Source organism: Mastigoproctus giganteus, chromosome 9, assembly GCF_048544385.1.
Source record: "Mastigoproctus giganteus isolate SK-2022 chromosome 9, ASM4854438v1, whole genome shotgun sequence".
In the NCBI taxonomy this organism is placed as follows: Eukaryota; Metazoa; Arthropoda; class Arachnida; order Uropygi; family Thelyphonidae; genus Mastigoproctus; species Mastigoproctus giganteus.
Window position 1 is genome coordinate 180,461,664 of NC_143583.1, and position 21,162 is coordinate 180,482,825.

At 39.5% G+C, this 21,162-nt stretch overlaps 1 long non-coding RNA gene across 1 annotated transcript in view; it reads right to left on the minus strand.

The window, feature by feature from the left end:
• Positions 1–21,162, minus strand: part of LOC150080922 (uncharacterized) — a 58,345-nt gene that overhangs the window by 17,524 nt on the left and 19,659 nt on the right. The window contains exons 3-4 of the long non-coding RNA XR_016547368.1: positions 7,508–7,589; positions 4,549–4,624 (exon numbers count right to left, since the gene is read on the minus strand). This is a non-coding gene — a long non-coding RNA (uncharacterized LOC150080922). The remainder of the gene's footprint in view (positions 1–4,548; positions 4,625–7,507; positions 7,590–21,162) is intronic.

The window sequence follows — 21,162 nt, forward strand, 5'->3', positions numbered from 1 at the left end:
GGCTAGTGTTCTGGCCTCCAGCCACCCTCTCATGCTGAAACTCTCTAAGTATATTGGTATATCTGATTGTCTACTTTGATGTATATATACACTAACATTTGAATTATTAAGATTATGGGCATGATATTTTTAAATAAAAATAAACAACAAAATAAGTTGAGCAAACAGAAGTGCATAGAAAGAGAGAGAGAAGCAAAAATAGATGGAATTCTTCCACCATAGCCTAGCTAATTGAACAAGAATTACAAGATTTTTTTTTTTACTGAAAACTTAGGTTTTTCATTTGGCAGAACATAAAAACTGATCACAGAGTGTACAAAATTTACAGTCATGATATGCTGACTCCTCAGACTTAGTTCTCCAAGCCCAAATTCTAAATATCTAATTAAACTGTTAATTTTGTGATCATCTAAGAACACAACTGCAATTCTGCCCAGACACGATAGGAGGGAGTATATGATGACAGCCTTGTCAATCAATTTGGCCCTGGAGGGAATGTGCAAGGCTCGTAGGGGTAGAATTTTTTTCAGCATGGTCTGTGCTTGTTAACAGGAGAGACTACTTCAACAGGGGTGGGATACACTTAAATATTTGCTGATGCTATCAAGGCAGTGTTAGGTGGGTTGTAAAACTGCTAGCTTGGGGGGAGGGAATTCACAGACTAAAAGGTTAAAAGTAGCCGCAGGCGATTTTTGCACTACATCTATTAGAATAAGCAGCGGCCTGGAGCGAGGGGTGCTAGGTGTTTCAGGGACTGATGGCAGTCATCATGAAACAGGTGGGTATATGGGATGTGTTAGGGTAACTAAGAATAAGAATAGGTGCATATATACCAATGCTAGAAGTATAGTAAATAAATTTGATGAATTTGAAGTTTTGGTCAAGACATCAAAGGCAGATATTGTTGGGATATCAAAGATGTGGTGTCACACAGATATTAGGAACGCAGAATTGGAATTTGGGGAGTACAATGTGTACAGAAAGGATAGACAGGATAGGAAGGGAAGAGCGGTTATACTGTTAATTAAGAAAAACAAAATCAAAAGAAGTGCATCCAGTTGATATAGATGGACAGTGCACTGTTGAATCAGTTTGGTGTGACATAAGCACTGTGAAAGCAAAAATAAGAGTTGGAGTGTGTTATAGGCCTAATGACTCAAATGAGTCATTAGGCCTATAACACACTCCTACTCTTATGAGTACAATGAACAATTGTACAGAGAAATATAGTGGGCTAGTAAATCAGAATGTCTTATAATGGGGGATTTTAACTTCCCAGATATTGACTGGAATTTGTGGGTTGGTCACTTGCACACTACTAAGACTTTTGTGGATTTATTTGATGATTGTTTTCTGCAGCAGCATGTTCGAGAGACAACCAGAGAGGGTAATAATCTTGATTTGGTTATCAGCAGTGATCATTCGTGTATTAAGAATCTGCTGATAAAGGCACCACTAGGTGGCTCCTTTATCTGCGTACTGATGTGGGTTTGCTTAAAGATATAATTACCATCAGGGGTAAAGGAAAGGGTTTTTGTTTCCGTAACAATGACTACAGTGGTCTGACAATTTTTAAATTCTGTTCAGTGGGATCAACTGATGATGTTACCAACAGCAAATTCTAAGAGGGAAGCATTCAAGGAATTAATCGTGGAAGCTACTAAACGTTTCATACCTATTAAGAAATATTGTTCAAGGTTTAAGCCTAAATGGTTGTCAAATGAATTAATGAGACTCATTGCATATCAGGCGACACAGAAGCCTACGGCAGATATAAGCTAGTCTGTAATCAAGTCGCAAAGTAGGTTAGGCAGGCAAAGGCAGATTGCGAGAAATCTTTGACAAAGGATGCTAAGAAAAACAGCAAGAACTTGTTTAGTTATATAAACTCTAAAAGGAAGGGGATGAATCAGATTTGTTCACTTGATATCGATGGTTCGACTGTTGATGATCCTGCTCAGATAGCAAACAAACTGAATGAGTATTTTGCATCTACATTCACACATGAGTTATTAAGGATTGAAAATGCCAGAAGGTTATCAAATTGTAGCAGGGTGTTTAATAATTTTGTAATAACTGGGAGCAAAATGGAGGAGAAATTGTTGAAGTTAAACATAAGAACAGTACCCGGGGTGGATGGGATCTATCCAGTTATATTAACAGAGGCAGCAAAGGAAGTATGCAAACCCCTTAGCCATAATTATGAGAGCATCCTTGAATTCAGGGAGGTCCCCACAGACTGGAGATGTGCAAATGTATCCCCAATTCACAAAGGGGGATCGGAGGGTGACATGAGTAATTACAGACCAGTTAATTTAACTTCTGTTCCGGGTAAAATAATGGAGTCACTGATTAAAGATGCAGGATCATCTAGACAAGACTGCAGCAATAATTCAGACACAGCATGGGTTTGTTAAGGGGGAAAGTCTTGTCTGACAAATTTGATAGGATATTATGATGTGGTTACAAAGGAACTGGATGTAAAAAATAATTTTGATATCATATACTTGGATTTCAGGAAATCTTTTGACACTGTTGCGCATGGAAGACAACTGTACAAATTGGAGCAGAATGGTATTAAGGGTTAGTTGCTACAATGGGTAAAAGGACGGTTGAGTAGGAGAAGACAGGGGTGGCAATCAATGGGCGCTGCTCTTCGTGGACTAATGTTATTAGTGGAGTCCCACAGGGTTCAGTGTTGGGTCCACTGCTTTGTATATTTATCAGTGATATTGATGAAGGTATATCAGGCTTATTGTCGAAGTTTGCAGATGATACAAAGGTTGGCAGGATTGTTAATGACAGTAATGGCAGTGTGCTACTGCAACAGGATCTAGAAAAATTGGGAAGATGGGCTGAGAAGTGGCAACTGAAGTTTAACATTGACAAATGCAAAGCACTGCATATGGGTAGAAGTAATCCCAGAGGAATGTACCAACTGTGTGGTACTACACTTAGGGTGGTAGAAAATGAAAAAGACCTGGGAGTAATTTTGCAGTCAAATATGAAGTTTTCTGAGCAATGCAGATAGGCTGCCAAAGCAGCTCATGGGGTTTTGTCAATAATATACAGGAATTTTGCTAGCAGGGAAAAGGAGGTGATTGTCCCTCTGTATAAGGCAATAGTCAGGCCATGCCTTGAGTACTGCATACAGGTTGGAGGCCTCATTTTAGGAAGGATGTAGATTTGTTTGAGCGTGTACAGAGAAGGGCAAGAAGATTGGTGAGGGGAATGAAGGGATCCTCTTACCAACAGAGGCTTCATTTCTGCAAACTGCAGCGGCTGGAAACTAGGCACTGCAAGGTGATCTGATTGAGGTGTATAAGGCCTTGAATGGGTTGAGCATGCTGAATTCTGATGGGATTCTTCCACTTCTTCAGATTACGAACCTAATGGGGCATAAATTCAAATTGAGGAAAGACAGCTATAGAATAGATGTGTGTAAATTTGCCTTTAGCCAGCGGGCAGTTAATTGCTGGAACAAACTTCTATCTGTCGTTTTGGAAGTTGATAGTTAAATAAATTTAAGGAGGAACTGAACAAACTTAGAGGGAATAGTTGTGTGAATTTTTTTTTTTTTTTTTTTTTTGGCTGCTGCTACATAAGCTCAAATGCTTGATTTCTTGCATCACATGCGACGATTACTATTACAACGGTTCCCAACCTGAGATGTTTGTTTGTTTGTTATTTGGTTTTTAGGAGCATTAGCAACTAAGCCATATTGCTCAGGTGATATGCGGTGGTCATTCCCTGACCTTTCTGCATACTCCGTATTTGGTGGTCATGGGCTCGAACCCCGGTCTAATCAAGAAGTGTGTGCTACGCACTGCTGCTCCTGCCCACCTGGCTACGGAGTTGCCCTCAACCTGAGTTAATTCAAGTATTCTGGTAATTGAGTTAGTGTCACTGTTAACCCATCACTGGTTCAGCACTAGAACACAAGAGGACTCCTCCTACATGAACTCCTCACATATTTCAGCATGTAGGGCAAGTGTGTGATAGAGGGGGGAGCTTATGGAAGGAACTGGAGCAAGCCCCTTATTAAATTTTTGAGGATTATCCCTTTGTTAAAAAAAAATACTTTGATAAAATTTAAGACTGTTTTAACTGGGGATAACAACTAGCTGAAATTCTACTCAACTGAGCCTGAAATTTCAATTTCAAATTGAAATTCTACTCAACTGAGTGTAAATTTCATTTATAATCAATGTTTATTGCTTTCATTTCAAATTCAAAGTTATTGTATTTTATTTTGAAATAAAAATATATTGGGTGAATATAACAAATCTCTTCTTTAAAGTAACTTAAAAACAAGGTTGGAATACAATACACTTATTAAAAAATACACTTGTTAACAAATTGGTGTAATGAAAATCCTACATATTGGACTGCCAAAAGGAAACTACTAAACTCTAATTGGCTGACTATACAACTTATGACCTAGGTATTATAAATCAATACTTTTTCTATGGTTCATTCATGAAACATTTGTAATTAGGATTTGGTCATGTAATGTTTTATAAATGATATAGAAAAACAAAGTTTTACCATTTTAGGAGAAATTACTGGCAAAGACATTCTGCTTTCCTCTTCATGATACTCCACATCATCATAAGGAAATTCCCTACAGAAAAAGTCCACTATAATACATTGGTGGACTTAATTCTGGGAACATTTAAAAATGTGTAAATTTCATTTATAATCGATGTTTATTGCTTTCATTTCAAATTCAGAGTTATTTTATTTTATTTAGAAATAAAAATATCATATTAGGTGAATATAACAAATCTCTTCTTTAAAGTAACTTAAAAACAAGGTTGGAATACAATACACTTATTAAAAAATAAATTTGGTCAATCATAAAATCTCTTAAGTTAATAATTTAAGTGTAAAACCTCATTTATGTTAATATTTTGTTGAAAAGCCTTTTGCCTTCAAAGCAGCTTTAATCCATTTAGCACAGAATCTAACAAACTGTAGTTTTTCAGGCACGATGACCCCTTAAACCAATCCTACACAATAACTTTGACTTGTTCCCTTTTACTGCTAGGATTTTTGTGACAAATAGCTTCCAGCCTTGATCACAATAATTTTCAATCTAATTAGGATCAGACCTGGTTATGTAAGCACATCTATATTATAATCTATCAGCCATTTCATGCTGGTTTTAGCATTCAGCAAAGTATACCGTCCTGCTGAAAGAGACCCCCTTTCCTTGTGCACGAGTGTATAAATCAATACTTTTTCTATGGTTCAATCATGAAACATTTGTAATTAGGATTTGGTCATGCAATGTTTTATAAATGATATAGAAAAATAGTTTTACCATTTAAAGGAAAATTTAATTTTTGCTGTTGTCTGAGTTTTACCGCAGTCACAGTTTTATATTCTGGTTGTGCAAAACTGACATTCTGGTTATGTATCAAAGACAAACGTCTTTGATGCATATATTTGACGTGGGCACTACTAAATATGGAAATGTGTAGTTATTCCAAAGAACTTTTGCCCAATCACCTATCTAAGACCTATGCTCCCTTTTTTTTTCTAATTTACATATTGGAAAAAAAGGAGCATAGGTCTTGGATAGGTGATTGAGCAAAAAAAAAAAAAAAATTTGTTCATAAATGTGGGGGTAGATTGCTGCTTTGACCCAAAACTGACAGACTCCGTACACAGTGTGGAAAAAGTCCATACAAGTTTCTTGCATCACTGATGGAATTTTAACTAAAGCCTTTTCCATATGATGTGGGAGAATGTGACTATAACCACTGTGCTGCATAGCAGGACACACTTTTCTGGTGCTCCCAGGTAACATTGATTATAATCACCTTCCTTCCATGTACCAAAATCATTCAGAGCAAACATTTGTTTGCTCTGAATGATTGGTACACGGAAAGAGAGAAGCTTCAGCCGACCTGGCTAGCCGGGTGGGTAAAGTGCCTGCCTAGCAACCCAAAGGTCGCGGGTTCGAATCCCGTCTCGGGCTTGGATCAAAGTACTGCAAAAACCTTGGGAGGTGCATTATGGCCACAGAAGCTGATGTGCCAACAACTATCAAAAAAAAAAAAAAAAAAAAGATAAGCTTCAGAAGAAAATTACAGTTGGATATTGTGAGGAAAATACCCATACATGCATTGGAAAATAATTCTGAAGTTGAGAACTGACAATATGGAAGTCCATAGGTGATAATCAGTCAACAAAACAACCAATACAGATCTGTAATTCCACAATATGTATTACACGCCATGAATTTATGCAGAAGAGCTGCAGCCCATGTCTTTTTTATAACAAGAAGAAATGCACACTGTTGACTGGAATGGTGCAAGGCACTGCAATGTTCCTGTTGACTGGAATGATCCTGGACTGTGGATCAATGGATATCCATCCTGCGAGGAGTCAAGTCATACTCTTCCAAGTTTGATGGATGCATTAAGTAAGGAGATTGCTTATTTCCTGAGTGTTGTTCAAATTATGAAATCAAATCAAAATTCATACTCTTTACCTGAGTTTGATTTTGATCATATAAAGACTTTCCTCTCACTGAAAACCAAGCACCAAGTACTCAGCAACTAAGGCATTCAATGAGAGACAAATATCATTATCCATGGTTTCTGCCCAAGTTACAAATATCCTTCATATTTGTCTTTAAGTTGAACATAAACCTTAGTGACGAGGATAAGGCTTATGTTCAAGTCTGAGTGAACTTATTTCCATTTGGACCTAAGGCTTTATCAACAGCGAGAGCAGATAATCTCTTCATGACTGAAATTTAATGTAGGTAAAGCATATGAACCTTGATTTGATTTTAACTACTGCATTAAAATACTCCTAAAATCCTGTAGTAAACTGGGAAGTTGAGAAGAGGTAGTGCTATGGTCTGGGTGTGATTCTTGTGATATGGAGATCCACTGGTCATGGCTAAGGTTGGATTTGATGGTGCAGTGGCACTGTTGGTCTAGCCCCCCCCCCCATGTCCTTATTTTTAGAGCCTCTAAAATATGTTTTGGGGGCCCAAGTCCAGCTAAATCTAGCACTGGTCACAGCACATGGAACCATGAATGTTACATCTTACATTGATCTTCAGGACAATTATACTTTTCCTATATTGTGGGAATTTTATTGAAGCAGCCAAAACAATACTGCTCCATGTTGCAAAGTAAGAACCCAGAGTATGCCACTTGAACACAGAGCTCCGACCTCAACCCAACCGAACATCTCTTTTTTGGAATGAGCTACAATTCAGAATTAAGGGCAAGACCAGAATGGCTCTCTCATTAGTGGAGTTTGTGAATGCTTTAAATGAGTTATGTAGTACAACACCACTAGCTTTATAATTGAAGTTAGAAGAAAATCTTCTGAGAAGCATCAAAGATCAGCCAACATTCTATTAATTTCTTTGAATAAATACATGATTTGTTCATAACTAAAAGTGTTTCCATTAATTTTGGTAGGATAGGATATATAGAAATAATAGATACCATACTATGAACAAAAAAGTCCTGCTTACATTTCTTTGGTATAGATGTTATTAGGAATGCAGGCCTGCTTTGTCATCCGAGTAGCAATTTGGTGACTTGATAGTCGACAATCTAATAAAAATAATAAATAAAATTAGCATATAAAGTACTTTAGCTAGTAATTTTCAATATTTTAACAGTTATGAACAGAGAAAACAAATGAAACAAAGTGGAAATTAAATATTGTTTTGACAGATGACACTTAAAACATTTATAAATTCTTCCTATTCTGCATGTATATTCCAACATGAGGTGGGGGTGAGAGAGAGAGAGAGAGAGATAATGTATTTATTGTAAGAATAGCTAACATACAAGGTACTTGACATCATGCCTGTAGTACTAGAGTTCACAAATAGCAGAAGGATTTAAAAAGTAACAGTAATCAATAAAATAAATTAGTAAAGAAATAAAAAAATACAAAGAAGCTACAACCACACACAACAAGGATAAAATGTGCGCAGTTCAGTCAAAAGAGTTCTAAAGGACCCACTGGGTGACTGATATTAATGTCTGGCTCTAGCTAGGAATTGGAAGAGATTGTAAGTCCCCCACCCTCCAAGCCTCAATCTGGTCGGTCTCTCTCTCTCTTTTTATGAAAACATAAAAGGTATTAGAACCTATAGTACTTAGTACCATGTGTGAATTGAAGGGTGAGAAGATAAAAGAAGATACTTGTTGACATTAGACTTGAATTTCTGTGGGTTGTAATTTTCAGGAAATACATTTGAAGGAAGGTTGTTCCAGAAAATGAAAGTTGAAGGAATAAATGAGAAGAAAAGTTGGTTTTGTGAGTTTGAAATTGGACAGTAAAAGGATGCTGACTGGTTTGGAAGAGAGAGCAGGAATTATAGAAGCCAATTCAGAAGAATTATGCCCATCAAAGTATCTATAGAAAATGTAAGCAGCAGAAACAAAACCTATGAGACCAAGAGTGGAAAGACATTGTAAGAGATGGATCACTAATTAACCTAACTGCTTTCTTTTGAATGGAGTCTACAAGTCTGACAGAGTTTATGGGCATGCTTTCCTGCCCTACCATGGAACAATATTCCATGGTAGGGTGGGAAAGCATTTTCATCTGATGAAAAAAAACAGAAACACAGCAATGTCAGGATGTGATATGGAGTGATGGTATAGGCGTATTTTACATGGCTTGGACTTAAACAATATTCCATGGTAGGGCGGATTCGAGATTTGTACAAAGTGAGTAGCTGTTTAGAAGAAAAGTAAGGCAAAAAAGAAAACCCAGTTTTTTAGATGCAGAGGAAACATTTGTGATGTTGTGGGGGGTGGAATTATTAAAATGATGATATATATATTTTATATTTATTTTAATTATTATTTTGTTTTTATTTGTTCCCTTATAAGAGTTGTTGTCCACCTTATTTTAATTTCCCCACTTACACATCTGACTTTACTTTACAGGAGAATTCCAGATTCAAGGGAACTTCTCGATTAATTATAATTCCCTTCGGAAGAGATGGGTGTTCCAGGATGACAAACTACACACACAAATATATAATATAACATAGTTTATTCATATATATATATATACAACATAAAAAAATTGAACAAATTGAGGCATGTACTATTAATATTCAACTTTGTCTACTTAGTATTAGTTATATATATATAACTAAGTACATTGGTTATACTCTATTAGCATTAGCATTAGTAGAGGCATTTGGTGCAAGAAAGCAAGCTTATGCAGCATCAGCCAAAAAAAAAAAAAAAAAAAAAAAACCACTTCCACTTCACCCCTCTGTTCGTTCAAAATACCTGTCCAGCTGAGCCTTAAACTTATTTAGGCTATCAACCTCCACTACTAGGGATGGAAGTCTGTTCCACCAACCAACCACCCGCTGGCTAAAGGCAAATTTCCGCACGTCTATCTTACATCTGTCTTTCCTCAATTTGAATTTATGCCCTCTCAGGTGATTATTCTGAGCTAGAGGAAGAATCCCATCAGCATTGAGCATGCTCAAACCATTCAAGGCTTTATACACCTCTATCAGATGACCTCGCTGGTGCCTAGTCTCCAGACACTGTAATTTGCAAAACTTAAGCCTTTCTTCGTAAGAGCACCCCTTTGTTCCATTCACTAATCTTGTTGCCCTTCTCTGTACTCGTTCCAGCAGCTCTACATCCTTCTTGAAATGAGGCCTCCAGACCTGTATACAGTACTCTAGGTGTGGCCTGACCATTGCCTTATACAAGGGAATAATCACCTCCTTATCCCTGCTGGAAAAATTCCTGTATATCATTGACAATACTCCATGAGCTACTCTTGCAGCCCGTCTGCACTGATCAGAGAACTTCATATCTGCCTGCACGTTATCCTATTAACGTTATCCCTTCCTTTACAACACAAACAATATTAGTACAGCAACTGTTATAGTTTCTTCCTTGCACATGATCCATAAATTTCCTTACATGCTCCATAATTTTTACCTTATACACTGGTCTAGGACTTTACCCTCCCCTTCCAAAAAAAAGGCTAATCATACCTACATTTTTCAGGAAACAACTTATGACAAATATTCCCTTTCTCTCCTTTGCTTATAACATAACATATGTTTTATTATTAATCAAAGCCACTACTATCATTAACACTCTTTTTCTTCTTATTTAGCTCCTTTCACTAATTACAAAGTTATACCTGTCAAATTTCTATTCATCATCATCATCAGCCATTTTCAATCCACTGCAGGATGAAGGCCTCTCCAGCAACTTTCCAGTTCCTTCTGTTTTGAGCACTGGCCATCCATTTACTACTCAAAAACTCATGAATTTCATCTATCCATCTCCGCCTTTGTCTTCCAGGTTTTCTTCTAGCTCCTCTTGGGTACCATTCTGTTATTTTCTTAGTCCATCTGTCATCATGTCTTCGAGCTATGTGTCCTGCCCAAGACCATTTTGGTTCTTTAGTTTTGATAAGAATGTCCTTTACTTGAGTTTGCTGCCTAATCCATGTGTTTCTCTTCTTATCTAACAGTCTGATTCCCAATATAATTCGTTCCATTCTTCGCTGTGTAGTTCTTAGCTTCTCTTCCATTCTTTTGGTGAGTGCCCAAGTTTCACTTCCATAAGTCACGGTGGGGAGTATACATTGATTCATTATTTTACGTTTCAGACAAACTGGGATATTGCTCTTCAGTATGTGACTATATTTCCTGAATGCTATCCATCCAAAATTTATTCTTCTCTTGACTTCCAGCCATTTATCATTATTACAGCTAATAACTTGTCCCAGATAAGTATATGACTCCACCTTTTCCATTACTGCTCCTTCAAACATTATTTCCCTTTCCGTGGCATACTTGTTCATCATTACTTTTGTTTTAGCCATATTCATCTTTAGTCCAAAATCCTTACTAACTGTGCATAACTGATTAAGATTTTCCTCTAATTCTTTGGGATCGTGGCTTATGACCACAATGTCATCTGCAAATCGTAAATGGTTTAGGTACTCTCCGTTCACATTGACTCCTTTCTGCGACCAGTCTAATCTTCTGAAAGCTTCCTCAAGGGCAGCAGTAAATAGCTTCGGAGATATTGTGTCTCCTTGTTGAACTCCTTTCTCGATTTTAAATTTCAAATTTCTATTATTATTATCTAACTTATCTCTCTCTACATTACGTATATATTTTTATACATGTATATATCTCTTAGTATCTTAAATCTCCACTAATCTGTTATTAGGGTCCTAAAGTCCTTTAAGGTAACGAGAATACTATGTTAGTCACTTACTTAAATTTCCTCTTAGTCGGCTTTGCTGTTTTGGATCCTCCCACTCTTAGTTGGAAATGTCATCATCGTATATCAGGGCATTCATTCTAGAACTCCTAGCGAATTTTCTAATGAGGATCACAATTCTGGTATTCTGATGGACTCACTGTACACCTTAACTGGGCTGGCACGTTGCATACTATCATACTCCGTCAATAATGACACAGGCGTGTACACCAACGGACAGAGTCGCACAAGTTTACTGCTCCTGATTTTTTCTTTTAAAATTAGTCTTAACAATGAGTTTCGTTTTAAAACTTATGGCACCGGATTCTTCGTCGTGTGGACTATCCTGGGAGTAAGTTTATTTTTTGATTTTTGGGTTCTGCGCTGAGATATTTTCGCTATTTATCTGGTGCTATTGTCTATGGGTCAGGTCACCACGCAGTCATAGACATAGCATTGGAGAGCGCGGTCACTCTGTGCTTTGGCCGCCAGGAATATATCTAGGCGACCTTGACTGGGTGGGTTTCCCCCCTTGTGTGCTGACAGTGTTTAGATTTGCTTGTGACTTGAGCGTATTTGAACATTCTGGAACTCTGCTGACCTTGAAATTCTCACCAGGTCTCCTCTCACTGACCTCCCTCGCTGACGACAGCGAAACCAAGACATGTATTGTCTTGCTCGCCGCTTCCACTGTGCTACAACTGATTTTATAATGAATTCTGTGTCCCTCCCCCACTTCCATAAACTTTCTGTGGCTGACTCTCAACTCTTTCTTAATCTTGGACGTCTGACAGCGTTTATCAACTTTAGCTTTTAAAACAAATTATCCCACGAACTTGTGATTTGGATCAATCGGAAGAAAAGGGAAAGGAAAGAAAATTTATATATATTTGTTTATTTATTTATTATTATTTTATTTATTTTTTTTTCCCAAAAGATAGATACAGACATCCCGTTTATCCGAACTATAATCGATAAGGCGAATTATCATGGAGAAAACATTTGTGTGCCAGGATAAGAGGGAAAATCAATCCCAAGATGCCCCTGAAGTCGAGCTGTTGGATGAGACTGAGTACCCCCAACCTCAAAGAAAAAGTATAAGAAAACGGTTGTACCCAATTCTGATCGTGAGACACGGAGTCAATCCGAACTAAAGGAATCGCAGGGAAACAACAACTCGCAAATTCTCCCAGAGAACGACCGAGCAAAGCAAGCAGAAAAAAGTAATGATGGCCCAAACAAACAGCAATCATTTGTATCCTTGGTTCCTACCCTATCACAGGGTACAGCGTTGGAACAGGTACTTGTCTTGAGGACAAAACTAGAAACTCTTATGAAAGAGCCAACCAGCCGGATTAATACTTCCCTTCGCGGCGATATTGTCGCTTTATGGAGCCAGTTAGAGACAATCCTTCTTACAGAGCATCTAGAACAGGAAAAAACTAAGGCAAAACTTGATGCCTTACTAGAAGAGAGAGATAAAACGCCACAGCGTTCTCACTCCTATTCCGATGCCTTGAGGATTCCAACACCATCAACAACAGCGGGAAAGAAACCAATCACAAAGAAACCGCTTCTACCAACGCCGAATATAGTGATAGTCCGGCCAAAGGATACAGAAGAAACCTGTACTAGTGAGGACATAAAAAACAAGATAATAGCCAACATGAAAGAGGACTTAAAGCAAACAAGAATTAAGGGAATTAGAAAGATGAGAAATGTGGGAGTGGTAATTGAAACAGAGAGTGAAAAAGAAGTGCAAAGCATCATTAAGAATCCCAAGATTGAAACCCTTGGACTGAAAGCTGAGCAACCCAAAAGAAAGAGACCGTCCATAGCCATTTTTGACGTCAGTAAAGAAATCTCACCACAACACCTAGCAGAAGAAATATATCAAAGGAATTTGCGAAACACACTTCCTGAAGCGGAATCGCACAATCTAGTAATACCAAGATACTCTACTAAATCCAGGAATAGCGCAAGTACAAACTGGATCGTGGAGCTCTCTCCAGAAGCATGGCAGATGATAAAGAATCAAGCCAGGATCTACATTGAATGGAGAAGCCACCGCTTCCGGGAGCATATAGCCGTGCCCAAATGCTTTAGGTATTGCAAATACGGCCACACCTCCCACACATGCATGCAAACCACCCCCACCTGCGTTCACTGCTCTGAGAAAGGGCATGATTACAATGCTTGCCCCAACAAAGCCAAGGAGCCAGTTTGCATAAACTGCAAGTCACTGAGAATAGACTGCAACCATTCAATCAGGGATCCCAAGTGTCCAACCTACATAAAAGCCAGAAGTTTATACCAAGGACGAATCAATTATGGGGACACGTATTAAAAAGTTTAACACTACTATGATTAAGTTCTTTCAAGTAAATGCGCAGAGGGCCAGAGCAGTGGCCGACCAAATCCGTGTCAAAGCGGACGAAGAAAATGCTGATATTGTCATACTCCAGGAGCCATATGTGAACGCAAAGAGTGTTAGGGGATATCCCTTGAACTACAAGATAATTCAGATGGATGTAGACACCCCCTGGGCGGCTATCCTAATCAGGAACCAACATATTACTGCTACCAGAATTACACAACTTTGTACGGCTTGGGCTGCCTGCGCCCACATTATTACAGCCTTGGGCGCTTTTTACATTGTCGCACTATATTGTAGGCCCGGAGAAGAAATCACTTTTGCAATTAATTACTTACAACACCTCCTTGATGTACTACTGAATCAAAAGATAATAATTGGTGCAGACGTAAACTGCCGCTCGCCAGCCTGGTTTAGCACAACATCGGACAGACGGGGTACCAGGAACGGCCAACTTCTTGAGGAGTTCCTCATTGGCTCCCAGATCTCAGTCCTTAATCAGCCACACCAGCTTCCGACCTTTTGCAACACTCTTTGGGAGTCCACGATTGACGTCTCTCTTGCTACAGGAAGTATTGCACCGTTCGTAACCAACTGGAGGGTGCAAGACTCATGGACAACATCAGATCACCGTGTAATAACCTTTCAAATTACCAAAACTCTAACAAGAACACCGCCAATCAAGCAACTCCATAACAGATTTGCCATAGGTAAAGCAGACTGGGAGCTCTTCAGGAACATGTTGACTGCAACGGTAGAAAATAACCAAGAGATGCTGGACCAATGGAGTGATCCTGACTCATGCCAATGCAAGGTAACAGAAATTATTACAAGTGCCAGTGCAACAGCTATAAAAAGAAAAAATCCACTGCCTGGTGCAGTTCCCTGGTGGACACCTGAGATTCAGCAACTAAGGAGAGAAGTAATTAAAAGAAGGAAAGACTTCCAAAGAGCACGGAGGACCTGGCCAGCTGCAGAAGTTGAAGTGCTTAGGCAGCACTACAGAGATGTCAGGAATCATTATACAGAAACTATCAAGAAAAGTAAAAAGAGATCATGGGAGGGCTTGGTCTCCACAACAGGAAATGCTAACCCCTGGGGGGTGGTTTACAAAGTCACCATCAACAAACTCCCCAGAGGCGAAGTTTTAACATCCACTCGGACACCGCAGGGTGTACTCACCACAACTTGGGAGCAATCAATGGAAAATATTCTCGGCGTTATTTTCAAGGACCCAGCTATACCAATCCAACAAGAACAGCACCAATTGTGCCAAGAAAACCAGAATTATGACACATCACAGCAGGAGCCCCCTTTCTCACGGGAGGAGTTCCTAGTAGCCGTCGCAGGGATTAAACCCAAGAAATGTCCAGGCTTAGATCTGATTGAGCCGGAAATTGTTAAAAAGGTAGCTGAATATGCACCGAAGCTTCTGCTGGATCTGTTTAACTGCTGTATGGAAGCAGGAAAATACCCAACTGAATGGAAGATAGCAAATATTAAGTTAATTTTGAGAATCCAGACTCGTATAGACCCATTGCACTTCTATCAGTGGTGAGTAAACTATACGAAAGATTACTGCATAAAAGAATTTCCCAGCACTATGAAGCAGCAGGACTACCGGCGGTGAACCAATATGGGTTCAAACCAGGTTCCTCCACGATAGATGCATTGAAAAACCTGCTCACTGCAGCGAGGAAATGCAGCAGGAAATACTTCCTCCTGATCTCCATCGACTTCGCCAGGGCATTTGACTCACTCTGGTGACCAAGTGTCCTCGGTAGGCTGAGGGAGGCCAGGGTGCCGATAAATCTATTCAACACTATAAAAGATTACCTATCACAGAGAAAGGTCGAGATCAATACCCCGTACAAGAATATAGTAAAAGAGATCTACAGAGGCTGTCCGCAGGGGTCTGTGCTGGGCCCATTGCTCTGGAACATTGTCTTCGATGAGTTCTTGAGAATGGACCTAGGAGAAGTCAAATCCCACGCTTTTGCAGATGACCTGATCCTTACAGTGGAAGCAAACTCAAGAGCTCAGCTTGAGACCCTGGCCAACCATGCCCTTCGACTGCTTCAAACTTGGGCAGCAAAGAACTTTCTCACAATATCACCTGCGAAAACCTCATCCATTCTCCTTAAAGGCTCTCTCGACCTGCGTAGACCACCCCAAATTAAAATTGATGAGAGCACGATAAAATTGGCACCACAGCTCAAATATTTAGGTATTCTCCTAGACAGCAAACTATCCTTTCAGCCACACCTTAAATACATCAGAACGAAGATCAGGAACTACTCGGCCCTGGTGGCCAGGGTCTCACGTAGAGACTGGGGCCTCAACAAGAGAACCCTGGCACGCTATTATAAGACAGTTTTCATACCAGCAATCTCATATGCTTCGGCCATATGGTACGATAAGACCACACTAGTAGTGAATAGAAGAACGCTGGATTCTACCCAGCGATCCATCCTCTGTGCCATAACCCGCGCCTGCAGTACAGTGAGTACACCAGCCTTACAAGTAATAGCAGGAACGCTCCCGTTAGACCTAGAAATCGTTAGAACTGGAATGCTCTATTACCTTTCCAAAGGAGTCCCAGTTACCTTCCTGAATTTTACAACTGATCCCACTAATAATAGGAAGGCAGAAAAAGTACGCTTACAGAACCACCTGCTACAGGAGTGGCAAAACAGATGGGCTGGTACCACCAAAGGAGAGATCACCCGCAAGTTTTTTCCACACACAAACAGAGTATACCTGAAATCACCATCATGGTTCTTCCCAGGACTTCATACAACGTACTTAATAACAGGGCATGGCCCCTTCAATGCAAAGCTCGCTGGCTTCAGACTCACAGACAACCCACATTGCACTTGTGGAGAAATAGAAGACTGGAACCATCTTATGTTTGACTGTCCCATATATGAAGACCTAAGATGTATTCTAATTGCAAAAGTGAGATATCTTCCAAGAGGACAAGAATTTCTCCTCCTTGAAACCGAAGAGGATTATAAAGCATTGTCACGATTCGCCCAGGACCTCTTCGCGAGAAGAAGGGTACAAATTGCCATTCACTGAGAAAAAGAAGAAATGCCACTCAACCATGACAACACAAAGACAAAACTAATCACCAACCAGCATTTCTCCTCTTTAAATGAAAGAAGATTAAAACCGAAAAACTTGATGATAGACTGCAAACACAACCTCAACAACCTGAACTGCAAAGACAGGACTTGTCCCAGGAATGACCTACAATCCTAGAAGTTGACATCTTTTTAGAAGAAGTAGAACTCAAATAGAAGACCTACCATGGACTTGACCTCATTGTAGCTCTACTGCCAGCGCAACAGGCTATACCTGTGCTCTCTTGCACGGTACTTTCTTTCCACTTCCCTGGGGAGGGAAGGAGATGGTTTCACTGTCTCTTACCCTGCTCGCCCTCCTTTTCCTCCTAGTGGGACATGGGCCTGCCCCACTGACCACAGGGGTCACCTCCTCTATCGACCCCTTACTTCCTATTTCCTCCCTCCTAACCTTCAGTCTCTTCCCTACTCTGTTCACTTTCACAGCGTAACCCCACATAGTCTAAATTTAAATCTCTGACCTGGGGTCACCTTCCCTATTGGCTCCATATTTCTGGCTTTCCCCCACCTGTCTTCAGTCTCCCCCCCCTACTCTGCCTAAACACTAGCGGATGTCAAAATTTAAAAAAAAAAAAAAAAATTGTCAAAATTCCAAATGCATACGAAAACCCCTTTCAGTCTACCTTTCAGCGACTACTTCCCAATACTATTAAATTATTTTATTTATTTATTTTTATTTTTTATTTTATTTTATTTATTTATTTTTATTTTTTATTTTATTTTATTTTATTTTATTTTATTTATTTATTTATTTTTTTTTTAGGTCCTTGCCACTGAAATCTCAGGAAATCAGGTGGCAGGACCTGCCAGAGTGAAAACGTAAAATTACTGGGTACCTGGTCTGCCTCCACGAGGCATAGTGTGGACAACGTTGGGCCCCAGCAGGGGTCTAGTGGCTAAATGGCCAGAAGAACAACGAAACACAACACTACACTTACAAAATCCATACACTTTTAAATCTCTGGCCTTCCCAGTGAACTGGTACACCTACAATGAAAGCAACGCGGAGATGGGGGAAACCCCTGGTGCCGTTAGACACGAACACACTATACACTATATACTCCGTCGATACGGGGACTGCTATCTTCATCCTGAGACCTTTTTCCAACTTACACGGGCTACTTCCATTTGCCACTTTATCGAGCTACTAATTCCGAGTTTTCGCTCCTTTCTCTCGAGCTACTGATTCTGCAGATTTCACTCCCTTTCTCTCCACCTTATTAAAACCTCTCACAAGGAAAAACTCATAGCGTGCTACCCTCGTTTTCCCGCTCCACCTATTAAGAACTCTTTCAAGAAGAAAACTTCACAGGGCGCTACCCTGCTCTTTTCCCACCACGACCAAACACTCAACTGTTAACTGACACATATTTCCTGCCACAACAGAACCCTCAACTGTCCATGTTACTAACTCATCTTCGCAAAATACTCCCAAATTCTCAACTGTGTGTTGTGTCCAAACTATCTCACCCAACTATCAAACACCGACAAAAAAAACTCAACTTAGTATAACATTAACCCATTTCCATTAATACCCACATCACTCCATTCTGTCTCTAACTCACATTTTTACAAAACCACCACAAGAAAACTCACCCCCACATACTCAACTCGGGGTTCTCTCTGTTTCTAACTCATCTTCATAACCACCCACATAAAGCTCAACTGAGGGATCGGTCTCTATTCCCCTGTTCACTCCTTTTTGTCGTTTCAATCACGTACCGCCCAAGTATGTCAGGTCTGCCCCTTTTTTGTTCTATAACCAATCTTCGACTTTCTTTCTGCCCTATTCATCCTTCGACCTTTCTCAAGCTAATTTTACTATGTACAATGCAACCTCTTATTTTAATAAATTATAAATTTTCCCAGATTGTCTGTTCCTTTGAAGCGCGCCGCTACTTTGTTTGTGCTTTTAACAAATTTGTTTTACACTATCTTCTAAACCTGCGATTGCCGACAGCCGGACGCCAATTTTAAAATCTCACATGAGCATTTGACCCCTATTTACCACCTGGCTGGACTCCGGAGGTCCCTGATCAAAAGGAATGTCCGACCGATTGTGTCCTTCTCGTATTGTTCTATCCTAGCCTAAATTGTTCGCACCTCCTTGCCAGTAGCCATAGCCACGTTCGGCCCGTAGTCTCCCACGCTAACCTTTACACGTTACCTTGTCTACATTTAATCCCTTTGCCTGTGACCCATTATCTAATTAGTATTTGTGGCCAGTACTGTTCCGCTGCCCCATATTGCCATTTCCTAATCTTTATTTTTAAATAAATCTCACTCTTTTTTCTAAAATATTAAACATGTAAGATTTTACATCTTACAATGTGCTTATGCCAAGAGAGATTAGAAGTCGGGGTAATCCCTAATAGAGATATGTCATGTTGTCTAGAAAGCTGAGTGTCATCAAAGAGGCAATGACCCCTAAAACATGCCATATTGACAGTTGAAATGGATAGTGATAAGAAACTGCAAAGCCAAATGGATTTGACTTGAAAACTGTGACAAGAATTGAGATAAGTGTAAGACCAATAACAATCATAAAAATAGTATAGAGGTTCTACACAGCCATACATAAGCTGAAAAAAACAGAAACACTGGATATTACAGCAATGTCAGGATGTGATATGGAGTGATGGTATAGGCCTATTTTACATGGCTTGGACTTACAAATGTTTTGGTCACATTCAACAAAACCACAAATGCAGCAGTCTGTTTGTGACATTCTGTATAATTCTGCTGCACCTGCATTGTGAAAAATCTATGTAGATGACAATATGGATAAGTATTAGACTGTTTCATATCACAAAGTATGGTCAATACACTGGTTTAAGGAGAAAATGTAGTAAATTTATCATCTGAATCAAACTGAACACCTTTGAGGTATTATGGAAAAACAATTTACAACCAGAACAAAAACATCATTCAAGTAAAAAAAAATCACAACTTGCAGATGACCATCCAGTTTAATTTCAGGATATAGGTGGAAATTACACTGATGACAGAAATGGATGCATACAGTTTTTTGAGGAGATACATCCATTTTCTTGAGCCCACAAGTTGACTTTGTTAATGGCACATTGTAACTCTCTTTACCATCCACACATTTTGTAAGGGGGAGGAAATGCCAAGATCATCCACAAACAATGTTGCATCAGCTGTTCTTGGGAGTTAGCACTAGCATGTGATGTAAGAAAGCAAGCTTATACAGCATCAGCCAAAAACAAAGAACTTTCCATTCCACCCATCCATTCACTATAAAAGTTTGTCCAGTTCTTCCCTTGAATTTATTTAAACTATCAGCTTACACAACGACCGAAGTAAGTTTGTTCCAGCAATCAACTATATAAAGGCAAATTTTTGTACATCTATTTGACAGCTGTCTTCCCTCAATTTGAATTTATACCCCCTCAGGTGCGTAATCTGAGCAAGAGTAAGAATCCCATCAGCATCGAGCTTGCTCAAGCCATTCAAGGCCATATACACCTCAATCAGAGCATCTCGCAGATGCCTAGCCTCCAGACACTGAAATTTACAGAACTGAAGCTTTCTTGGTAAGAGCGCCCCCTTTTTTCCGCCTCACCAATCTTGTTGCCCTAATCTGTACTTGTTCCAGCATCTCTGCTTCCTTCGAAAAATGCAGCCTGCACTGCACAACTATCACCGAGTCTTTTTCATTCTCCACTAGCCTGAGTATAGGACTGCACAGTTGGTATATTACTTTGGGGTTACTGCTACCCATATACAGTATTTTGCATTTGTCAATGTTAGACTTCAGTTGCCAACTCTCAGCCCATCTGTCCGACTTTTCTAGATCCTGTTGCAGTAGTGTACTGTCATTAATCACCCTACCAACCTTTGTTTCGTCTGCAAACCTGGACATTAAAGCCTGATATACCTTCATCGATATCATTGATAAATATAGAAAACAAAAATGGGCCCAACACCGCACCCTGGAAGACTCCACTAATGACATTAGTCCACAAAGAGCAGTGTCCATTGATTGCCATTCTCTGTCTTCTCCCACTCAACCATCCCTTTATCCAAGAGCAGCAACTTGCCCTTAATGCCATACTACTCCAATTTGTACACCAGTCTTCCATGTGCAACTGTATCAAAAGCTTCCTAAAATTCAAGTCATCATCATCATCATCATCCATTTTCAATTCACTGCAGGATGAAGGCCTCTCCAGCAACTTTCCAATTCCTTCTGTTTTGTGCAATGGAGATCCATTTACTACACACAAACTAATGAATTTCATCTATCCATCTCTGCCATTGTCTTCCAGGTTTTTGTCTAGCACCTCTTGAGTACCATTCTGTTATTTTCTTAGTCCATCTGTCATCATGTCTTTGAGCTATGTGTCCTGCCCAAGACCATTTTAGT